This window comes from Lactuca serriola, chromosome 8 (assembly GCF_051521515.1).
Source record: "Lactuca serriola cultivar US96UC23 chromosome 8, Lser_US96UC23_V15, whole genome shotgun sequence".
Taxonomy (NCBI): Eukaryota; Viridiplantae; Streptophyta; class Magnoliopsida; order Asterales; family Asteraceae; genus Lactuca; species Lactuca serriola.
In genome coordinates, this window is record NC_136415.1 from 166,282,666 (window position 1) to 166,292,844 (window position 10,179).

Here is a 10,179-nt window from a genome sequence, read left to right on the forward strand (position 1 = left end):
GAATTAGATTAGGTGTCTACTTTCTTGTTTCCTAAGCAAATTTTATTTTGTGAGATAAATAGTTTTAGTTGTTTTTCAATCTACTCTAATAAATGAAGAGTTTTTTTTTTCTTTTTTTTTTTTTTTTTTTTGTCATTTGTCACACTCATTCAGATTCAGTTTGTCAAATGTTATTTTTTGGTTATTTTGAATTAATTTTTTTCCACATGTCATTTTATAAGTTTTTTATTTTATCAAATTCCACATGATATATTAATGTAATAATTGCAATAAATATGATAATAAATGGATATCAATTTTATTAATCAACTTACATTTTAATTTCAAAATTTCCAAAATTAAAGATCATTAGTTTATTTTGTTTATTTATTTAAATTATTTGTTTATATTTAAAAGATAAAAAAAATTCTTATTATAATAATTTATTATTTTTCTTATTTTCTTACACTTTCAAAATTTTCAAATATTTTGACCTTTATGTTTATTTATTTTTAATTAACCCATGTAATACATGGATCCGAAAAATGGTTTTTATAATAAGAAAAGCTTAACTTGTAAGAATTCTACTCTTCTCCTCGTCTATCATATTTCCAATTTTCCTTCTTTGTCTAGCTATTGGTTTGTTTTCAAGCAAATTTTGTGTGTGTGTGTTAAAACCTACACTTCCCTCCTTAAAAAAATCTCCAAAACATTTTTTTCTTCCCCTTTCATTCGTTTTATTTCCTTAAAAAAACTTTGAGAAAAGGAATTGTACCTATTTTGAAAAGAAGGTAACTAACCATGTATCTTTGATCAAGAGGTCATGTGCTTTAACCTTGTTCATTGACAATTGATCCAACTCTTAAAGTATATATAACATTCTTACATTCATCCTTCCTTCGATTTACTATCTTTTGTATGGAATAAAAATGAATATGAAGAAACGTTATATTTTCAAGGCCAACTCCTTTAATTTACTAGATTTTGTATAGAATAAAAACGACTTTGAAGAAACTTTAAATTTTCAGGGCCAATGCTTCGTTTTCAAGCAAATTGTTTTTTTTTGTGTGTTAAAACCTACACTTCCCTCCTTAAAAAAAGAACTCCAAAACATTTTTTTCTTCCCCTTTCATTCCTTTTATTTCCTTAGAAAAACTCTGAGAACGGGTTGTATGTGTTTTGAAAAGAAGGTAACCGACCATGTATCTTTTATCAGCAGGTCATGTGTTTCAACCTTGTTCATCGACAATTGATCCAACTCTTAAACTATATAACATTCTTCATTACTTTGACTTACTATTTTTTGTATGGAATAAAAATGAATTCAAAAAAACGTTATATTTTCAGGGCCAATTCCTTTAATTTACTAGCTTTTGTATGGAATAAAAATGACTTCAAAGAAAAGTTATATTTTCAGGGCCAATTGCATAAATCTCCCTTATATTTAATTTATCTGTTTCTTTTGAAGACACAAAAAATTTCAATAATATCTAAACACTAATATACCTTCAAAAACTAAATCTTTAAAATACGTTCATATGTTAACATGGATCTTGTCGACGACTTCTAACACGATGTAATAGTAATCTCGGCTAACCTTAATCTACACTGTTGGCATGCTAAAAAAACCCGGTTAAGTTAAGTTGGAAATGGAAACCTAGATACCAAATTGATTAGGTATTTCTTCCTGTGCTCAATCTCTTCAACCTGTGCAACTCTGCCCTGAGAGAGCCATTGCATCATTTCAGCAAGTGCATAATGCATGTTCTTCATGTCCTTTGGGGGCAATTCATTACTTTTTCATCTTCTTCCTTAAGTCGTATATGCAATCATCCAATGCATTGTATGGTTCTGCCTTCCTTTTGAACCGTTGATCCTGAACCTTGAACTTCTCGGCATCTTTAACCATTTTGTCTACCTCTTGCTTGGACATTCTTCCACCATAATTGGTGACAGTAAGTTTCTCCGTGATATATATACCATTAGATACTATCTTAGCCGTACCTGTGAGGATACCATTATCGTCTATTTCAAAGCATACTGGTATTAGTGAGACTCCCTTTGGAGCAGGTGGAATTCCAAAAACTACAAAGGATCCCAACAAGTAGTTGTCAGTAGATTTAGATCGTTCACCTTGGTACACTGAGATCCTTGCACTAGATTGGTTGTCTACAATTGTAACCAAAACTGTGGTATTCTTCGCAGGTATAGGAGTGTTCCTTCCGATGACTACGTTCATTATATCACCTTTTAGATCAACACCAAGTGACAAGGGAGTGACTTCATATACCATCATCTCCTTTATCATTTTCGTAGTTTCACCAGATAACTTTGTGTAGGAAAATTTAGGGTATGTGGCGGAGATCTGGATACCAACTAGGATCGTGATATCACTTTCCGAACTTATATTTCTACCCTATGCCTGGGTTACAATAAATTCAGCCTAGGATAATCCAAGTGGACACTTACGTTTCTAGGCACAAAAAACGTAAGCCAATATGCTAGACGATTCTGTGAATGTATGATGAAAAACGAGAGCTTAAGATTGTAACCCTCTTCTGTAGAGGAAGTGCCGTTTATATATTAAACAAGATTAGGGTTTCATTAGGGTTGGACCGTCATTAGTTGCTTTGGAAGCAAGTAATGGTAATCCGTATTAGGGTTACCAAAACTAACGATTTTCGTTAGTTTTACCATAGTCAGCCTCAAGAAATTGAATTTTCCATTATGTTCCCACATGTAAAATTCGGTGAGGTTTTGGGGCACTGCCCCAAACCCCGCGGGACCCCAGCCAGGGGCTCTGCCCCTTGGACCCCACTAGGGGCGCTGCCCCTACACCCTGCCAAAGAGGCGCTGCCCCTTTGGAAACCCCGGACCCGGGGCCGCTGCCCCCGGACCCCCGACTAGTCGTCGAACCAGCTTCTAATTCGATCTTATACATGCGTGCACTCCGCACTACTCCATACATATATTAGAGTACAAATTATGAAGCCCCTCAGCTCACATGTTAGTTCCAGTTACTTAAAATGACATGGTGACAGTAAAATCACAAACAATCCTCCCCCATTTTAGTGTAACCCTTGAACAAACATAACCTTATCAAAACAAACCAAAGCAGTACATAATGAAAATATCGAAACGATTGAATTTCCACTTAGTATCGTACACTTGCAAATACTCGAGAATCAGGGTGTTCTAAGAATTGAACCCATCAACACATTTGAATACCATAAAGTAAAATACATACTAGTTTATTGAATTTCTAGCATATTACAACTTGGCACTATTATAAATCCGTGTGTCCCAATCCTCTCATGATCGTATCAAGGTCAAGTCCACAACCTCTTGAAATGCGGCTACACTTCACAATCATGTAGGTAAGTCCTTTCCATGTATCTGCACATACATTTATCAAAGGAGTTATTAAGAAGTTAAACTTCAACCTGGCTAACTTGCAGAACCGAACACATACCTGGGATGAATACTTCATGTGTTCCAATATATAGGTATGAGCTTTCCACATCGAATTTAACTCCTAACATTATATTAGTAGGGAATTGGGTGTCTCATCATTATAGAATTAAATGGAATTTAATCCCATACCGATTACAGACTTGTGCACTAAGTCTCTTGTCAGACATTTAGTCAAGTGATCTGCCAAATTTTGTTGCGATTTCACAAACTCAACCGAAATCATAACATTCATGATTAGTTCTCTAATCATACTATGTCTAACACCTAGGTGTCTAGACTTTCCATTATAAACCTAGCTATATGCCTTAGCCAAAGCGGAAGAACTATCACAAAGGATAGAAATAGGTGCTATGTGTTTAGACCACAAAGGAATCTCATAGACTAAATTCCTTAGCCACTCTGCTTCTTTACCAGCAGCTGCTAACTCAACAATCTCATATTCCATTGTCGAGTTTGTAATGCAAGATTGCTTCTTGGAAGCCCAAGAAATGGCACCTCCCCCAAGCAAGAATACCCAACCAGAAGTTGAGGAATGGTCCTCCATGTTGGTAATCAAACTTGCATCTGAATGACCTTTTAAAACCGAAGGACTCCCCAAGTAACTCAAACCATAATTCATGGTTCCCTTGAGATACTGAAACACTCTATTCGCTGCTTACCAATGTTGAGCACTAGGATTGCTAGTGTACCTACTCAACTTACCCACAACAAACACAATATTAGGTCTGGTACATGTCATGGCATACATCAAGCTACCAATAGCTTAGAGTAATCCAATTATGAAATGGAAACACCATTATTTGGCATTAATTTCACACTTGGGTCCATAGGAGTACTCATAGGAGAACACTCGGTAAAATTAAACCGCTTGAGAATTTTCTCAATATAGTGGCTTTAAGTCATTACCAATCCTTTGTTCATCCTATTAATTGTTATTCCAAGAATTACATCAACCTCTCCTAAATCTTTCATTGAGAACTTGGATGACAACAATTTCTTTGTTTCATCCACTTGATTTTGGTTTGTACCAAAAATCAACATGTCATCTACATATAAGCAAACGAGCACTCCAGCTCTAGTAGCATCATCAAATCTATTATAAACACATTTGTCACATTGGTTTGTTTTGAAACCAAAAGACAAAATCACCTCATCAAATTTTTTATGCCATTGTTTAGGGGCTTGTTTCAGCTCATACAAAGATTTGACAAGTTTACAAACCATATGCTCTTTACCAGGCATAATGAAACCTTCTGGTTGTTTCATGTAAACTTCCTCGTCAAGATCACCATTTAAAAAGGCTGTTTTTACATCCATTTGGTGAATAACCAGATTGTGGATACTTGCCAAAGCAACCAATAATCTAATAGTAGAAATACGTGCAACTGGAGCATACGTATCAAAATAGTCAATATCGGCTTTTTGTCTAAAACCTTGAATGACTAACCAGGCTTTGAATTTCTCAATAGTCCCATTAACATTCATTTTCTTTTTGAAAATAAATTTGCAACCAAGAGGTTTAGAACCCGGAGGCAAATCAGACAACACCCATGTGTTGTTCTCAAGAATTGATGACATTTCATCATCAATTGCTTCCTTCCAAAAGGCACTATCACGAGACTCCATGGACTCTTGATAGGTCTTAGGATCATCTTCAATACTATAGCAATAAGAGTATTCAAGATTAATTTCATCCCTTGAACCTTCCACCAAGTACAGTTGGAAGTCGGATCCGAAATTTTTCGCAATTTGACCTCTTTTGCTTTTACGAATATCTTGTGGTTCTTGCACGATACCACCATCTTGACTTTCTGAATTTTGCTCTTTATTAGCATCAAAAGTCAGATCCTTAGGCCTTTGAATCGATGAAAACCTCAGCTCATCAAAAATTACGTCCCGCGATTCAATAACAGTGTTAATCAAAACCGAGTCATTAGGTTTTATTACATAAAACCTATATGCCTTGGTTTGTTCAACATATCCAATGAATATGCAATCAATTCCACGTTCTCCCAAAATCTTTTTGGGCTCGGTAAGTTTTACAACTGCTCGACATCCCCAAACCCGAAAATAACTCAAATTCGGGTTTGTCTTGAACCAAAGTTCATATGGGACTGTTTTGTTCCTTTTATTTGGAACCCTATTTAACAAATAGCAGGCCGTTAACATGGCCTCTCCCCAGAATCCTTCACTAAATCCCGGGTAAGACAACATCGAGTTTACCATTTCCTTTAGAACTCGATTTTTGCGTTCAGCAATGCCATTCTGTTGAGGCGTGTAAGGTGTCATGGTCTCATGAATGATACCCATTGATTGGAAGTATATGGGATCCATATATTCACCTCCCCTATTAGTCCTGAGACATTTAACCGGAATGCCCAATTGCAATTCCACCTCGGTTTTGTATATTTTGAATTTTTCTAAGGCTTCATCCTTAGAGTGCAACAAATACACATAGCAAAACCGAGTGCAATCATCAATAAAAGTGACTACATATTTTTATTCCCTAAAGAAGGGATGGAATGAAAATCACACAGGTCACTGTGTATAAGTTCCAAAACAGCTGAATTTCTAGTGAAACTAGGAAAGGGCTATTTTGTCACTTTTGTAAGCATGCATGTTTTACATTCATCAGATGTCATACCAAAGGCTGGAATTAATCCATCTTTTGACATCTCAAACATTCTTCTAAAGTTGACATGACCTAATCTTACATGCCAAAGCATAGATTTATCAACATTAGAAGCAAAAGATACAAATGCAGAATTCTGAACAGGTAATAATTTGTCAACAATATTCAAACGAAACATTCTATTATTTAAATATCCAAAGCCAACAAACATTCCACCCTTAGAAAAAACAAACTTATCCGACTCAATAACTTGTTTAAAACCATCATAATTCAAACAACTAGAGCTAACAAGATTCTTGCGAATCTTGGGAACAAACAAAACATCAAATAACCTGATTGTCTTTCCAGAAGTAAATTCAAGACACACGACACCTAAACCACAAATAGGAATAAAAGAATCATCTCCCATTTTCAGCACCGACCCATCTTCAAGCGGAGTTAATGTTTCAAACATCTATTTATCCTTGCATACATGGTTCGTTGCTCTGGAGTCGATCCACCAGTCGATCCACCAAGCAACATCATCATCCTGCATATAGAATGATTCAGGGATAAATGAAACATAATAAACATAATTCTGATTAAAATTATCAAAGGTAGTTAAAAACTGACCTCCTTTAACTTGGGCCGAAGACCCATTCACTTTCCCATTGGCTCCACTATTTCCAGCACCATTGTTGCCCAAATTCACACGACAATCACGCTTGCAATGCCCAACTTGATTTCACCTCCAACAAACAAGATCCTTTCTCTTTTTGTTGTAGTTGTTTGGGACATGTTCCTGCTTACGTTTGCCATGTCCTTTGTGGTTCTGGTTCCTTGGTTTGTTTTCAACCATATGAACCGAGGGCTGTCCAGGTTCAACTTTTCCTTTGGGTTTTTCATATTTGTCACTTTCCTTCGCACGAAGAGATTCTTCAATACGAATGTGACTAGCAAGTTGAACCAATGACAATTCCTCCTTTTGATGTTTCAAGTTATGTTTGAAGTCTTTCCAGGATGGAGGCAGTTTTTCAATGATAGTGGACACATCTATGGATTCATCCATATTCATTTTGTGCAGTTTAAACTGTCCGTATATGCCAAGGAGTTCATTGTACTGTTTAGTGACAGACCTTGAGTCTTCCATCTTATAATTATTAAAGTCACTGACCAGAAACTTCTTGCTAGAAGCATCCTCAGTAATGTATTTCAGTTCAAGGGTATCCCACAACTCCTTGGCACACAAGGCTTCACTATGGATATCAAATAAAGCATCAGACATACCGTTCAGAATATGACCTTTGCAGATGTAGTCATCATTGTCCCACTTCTATCTCTTTCTTGTCTCTTCAGCCGTCTCAACAACACCTTTTGCAGGCTCTGCTGGTCTTGGAGTAGCCAACACGTATGTTGCTTTCAGAGTGGTTAGCATGAAGTGCATCTTTTTCTTCCAATGCCTAAAATCAACGCCTTCAAACTTCTCCAACTTGGCAAACTTACTGGTCATCTCGCGGATTGAGTCACCCATCTCCAGAAACAGAAAATATCAGTTCGATTGTAGGAAAATTTAGGGTATATGGTGGAGATCTGGATACCAACTTGGATCGTGATATCACTTTCCGAACTGATATTTCTACCCTATACCTGGGTTACAAGAAATTCAGCCTAAGATAATCCAAGTGGACACTTATGTTTCTAGGCACAAAAAATGTAAGCCAATATGCTAGAGGATTCTGTGAATGTATGAAGAAATATGAGAGCTTAAGATCGTAACCCTTTTCTGTAGAGGAAAAACCGTTTATATATTAAACAAGATTAGGGTTTCATTAGGGTTGGACCGTCATTAGTTGCTTTGGAAGCAAGTAATGTTAATCCGGATTAGGGTTACCAAAACTAACGAGTTTCGTTAGTTTTACCATCGTCACCCTCAATAAATTGAAGTGGGCTCTGCCCCTTGGACCCCGCTAAGGGTACTGCCCCCAGACCCCGCCAAAGGGGCGCTGCCCCTTTGGAAACCCCGAACCCGTGGGTGCTGCCCCCGAACCCCCGACTAGTCGTCGAACCGGCTTGTAATTCGATCTTATACATGCGTGCACTCCGCACTACTCCATACATATATTAGAGTACAAATTATGAAGCCCCCTTAGCTCACATGTTAGTTCCAGTTACTTAAAATGACATGGTGACCCTAAAATCACCACCACTTTGCAGCCATAACTGCCGCCCCATAAGCCACAACTTCATCTGGGTTGATGTTCTTGCATAACTCCTTCCCAGCAAAGAACTCCTACAACATTAGTTGGACCTTTGGTACCCTAGTAGACCCACCAACAAGAATCACCTCATCTACATTTCCTTTCATCATATTCGTATCAACTAAACAACTCTCCAGTTGCTCTATGCACTTTGTAAAATAACTCAAATTAAGCTCCTCAAATTCCGCACGACTAATTTGCATTGAAAAGTCAATACCCTTGTGCAACAATTCTAATTCAACTGATGCTTGCGTAGCATAACAAAGAACCCTCTTTGTTTTCTCACATTCATCTTTCAACCTTCCTAAGGCCCTCTTTTTTCTAGTTAATCCATCTCGTATTTCCTCTTAAATTCCTCGACACAGTAATCCACCATACGGTTATCAAAATCTTCACCTCCCAGATGAGTGTCACCAGCAACAACCTTAACCTCAAACTTACTAACTTCATCAATGGTGAGAATAGAGACATCAAAAGTGCCACCACCAAGATCAAATACAACCACATTCCTCTTTCCATTAAGCCCCAACATATTGTCTATACCATAAGCAATTGCAGCTGCTGTTGGCTCATTGATCATGCTAATGACATTTAGGCCAGCAATAGTAGCAACATCCTTGGTTGCCTAACGCTGAGAGTCATTGAAATACGTTGGGACTGTGATGACATCATTTTTAACAGTCTGACCTACATATGCCTCTGCAACTTCTTTCATCCTCTTAAGAATCATTGATGAAATTTCTTCGGTAGAAAATTGTTGCCCATTATCCATGTGAGTAACCACAAGCTTTGGCATGTCGTTGGGCCCTTGTATGACCCTATATGGCAACAATTTTATGTCATCCTGCACCATGGCTTCACTGAACATCCTGCCGATCAGCCTCTTCACATCTGAAATTCCATAACAAGATGAGCCAAGCAATATAAAAGAAATGTGAAAAGCATAAAATATTAAAACATAAGAATTGTAATTAAACTGACTAAATAGAGTATTTGTAGGGTTCTTTGCAATTTGATTCTTGGCACCATCACCAAGGAGCTGTTCAGTATTATTGAAAGCAACACAAGATGGTGTTGTTCGATTGCCTTGATCATTGGTTATGATATCTATTATGTTGTGTTTCCATACAGCAATACATGAGTATGTGGTGCCCAATTCGATACCAATTGCTGGTGCTCCACCTCCCTCATTTTCCATTAGACTACAGGCTGTTCAAATGGAAATAAGCAATGTCAATATGAATCTTTGATGTAGGCTCACCTTTGTCTCTCTCTCTTTTTTTTTATAGTATATACTTTGTGGAAGATTCTAGGTATGCAGCTGAATTATACAACAATAAGGTACTAAAGTCTATCATTTTTGCAAGTTTCTTTAGTTATTTTTTTTCTTTTAATTTAGCGTACATGCACTTTCTATTTGGCCATTACACTTTCATCGATCATAAATGTTGGAATCTTTTTAGCTCGTTGGAGTATTTGATGTTAATTATCAATTTGTCATAGCTAATATATTGATGTTGTTTGTTTTAGGTTTTTCTAAAATATATAAATCTAGAAGCATCTGATATAACTTTTAGTTTAAACCAACATGTTAATAAAGTCGTTGCTCACAACTCATATAAATATTGTTAGAACTAGATAGCTGAAATTTCTTGCTTTATTATAACTGGTTTTTAAGGTTTCTCGTTGTTCTAAAAGTATAATTCCACGATTCATATAAATTTCAACGCGTGATATGAAAAATCATTTTGATAGCGTTGGTGGATATCATGATGTGGAAAGGGCAAGAAGATGTTCACCGACTGATTGGTCCGCCGAAGCTTGGAACAAAATGATTGATTTGTTATTTTTGACCGA

At 36.6% G+C, this 10,179-nt stretch overlaps 1 pseudogene; it reads right to left on the reverse strand.

The window, feature by feature from the left end:
• Window positions 1–1,771: 1,771 nt before the first annotated feature.
• LOC145067589 (heat shock cognate 70 kDa protein-like) lies at window positions 1,772–9,520 on the reverse strand (annotated as a pseudogene).
• Between the last annotated feature and the right edge of the window lie 659 nt (window positions 9,521–10,179).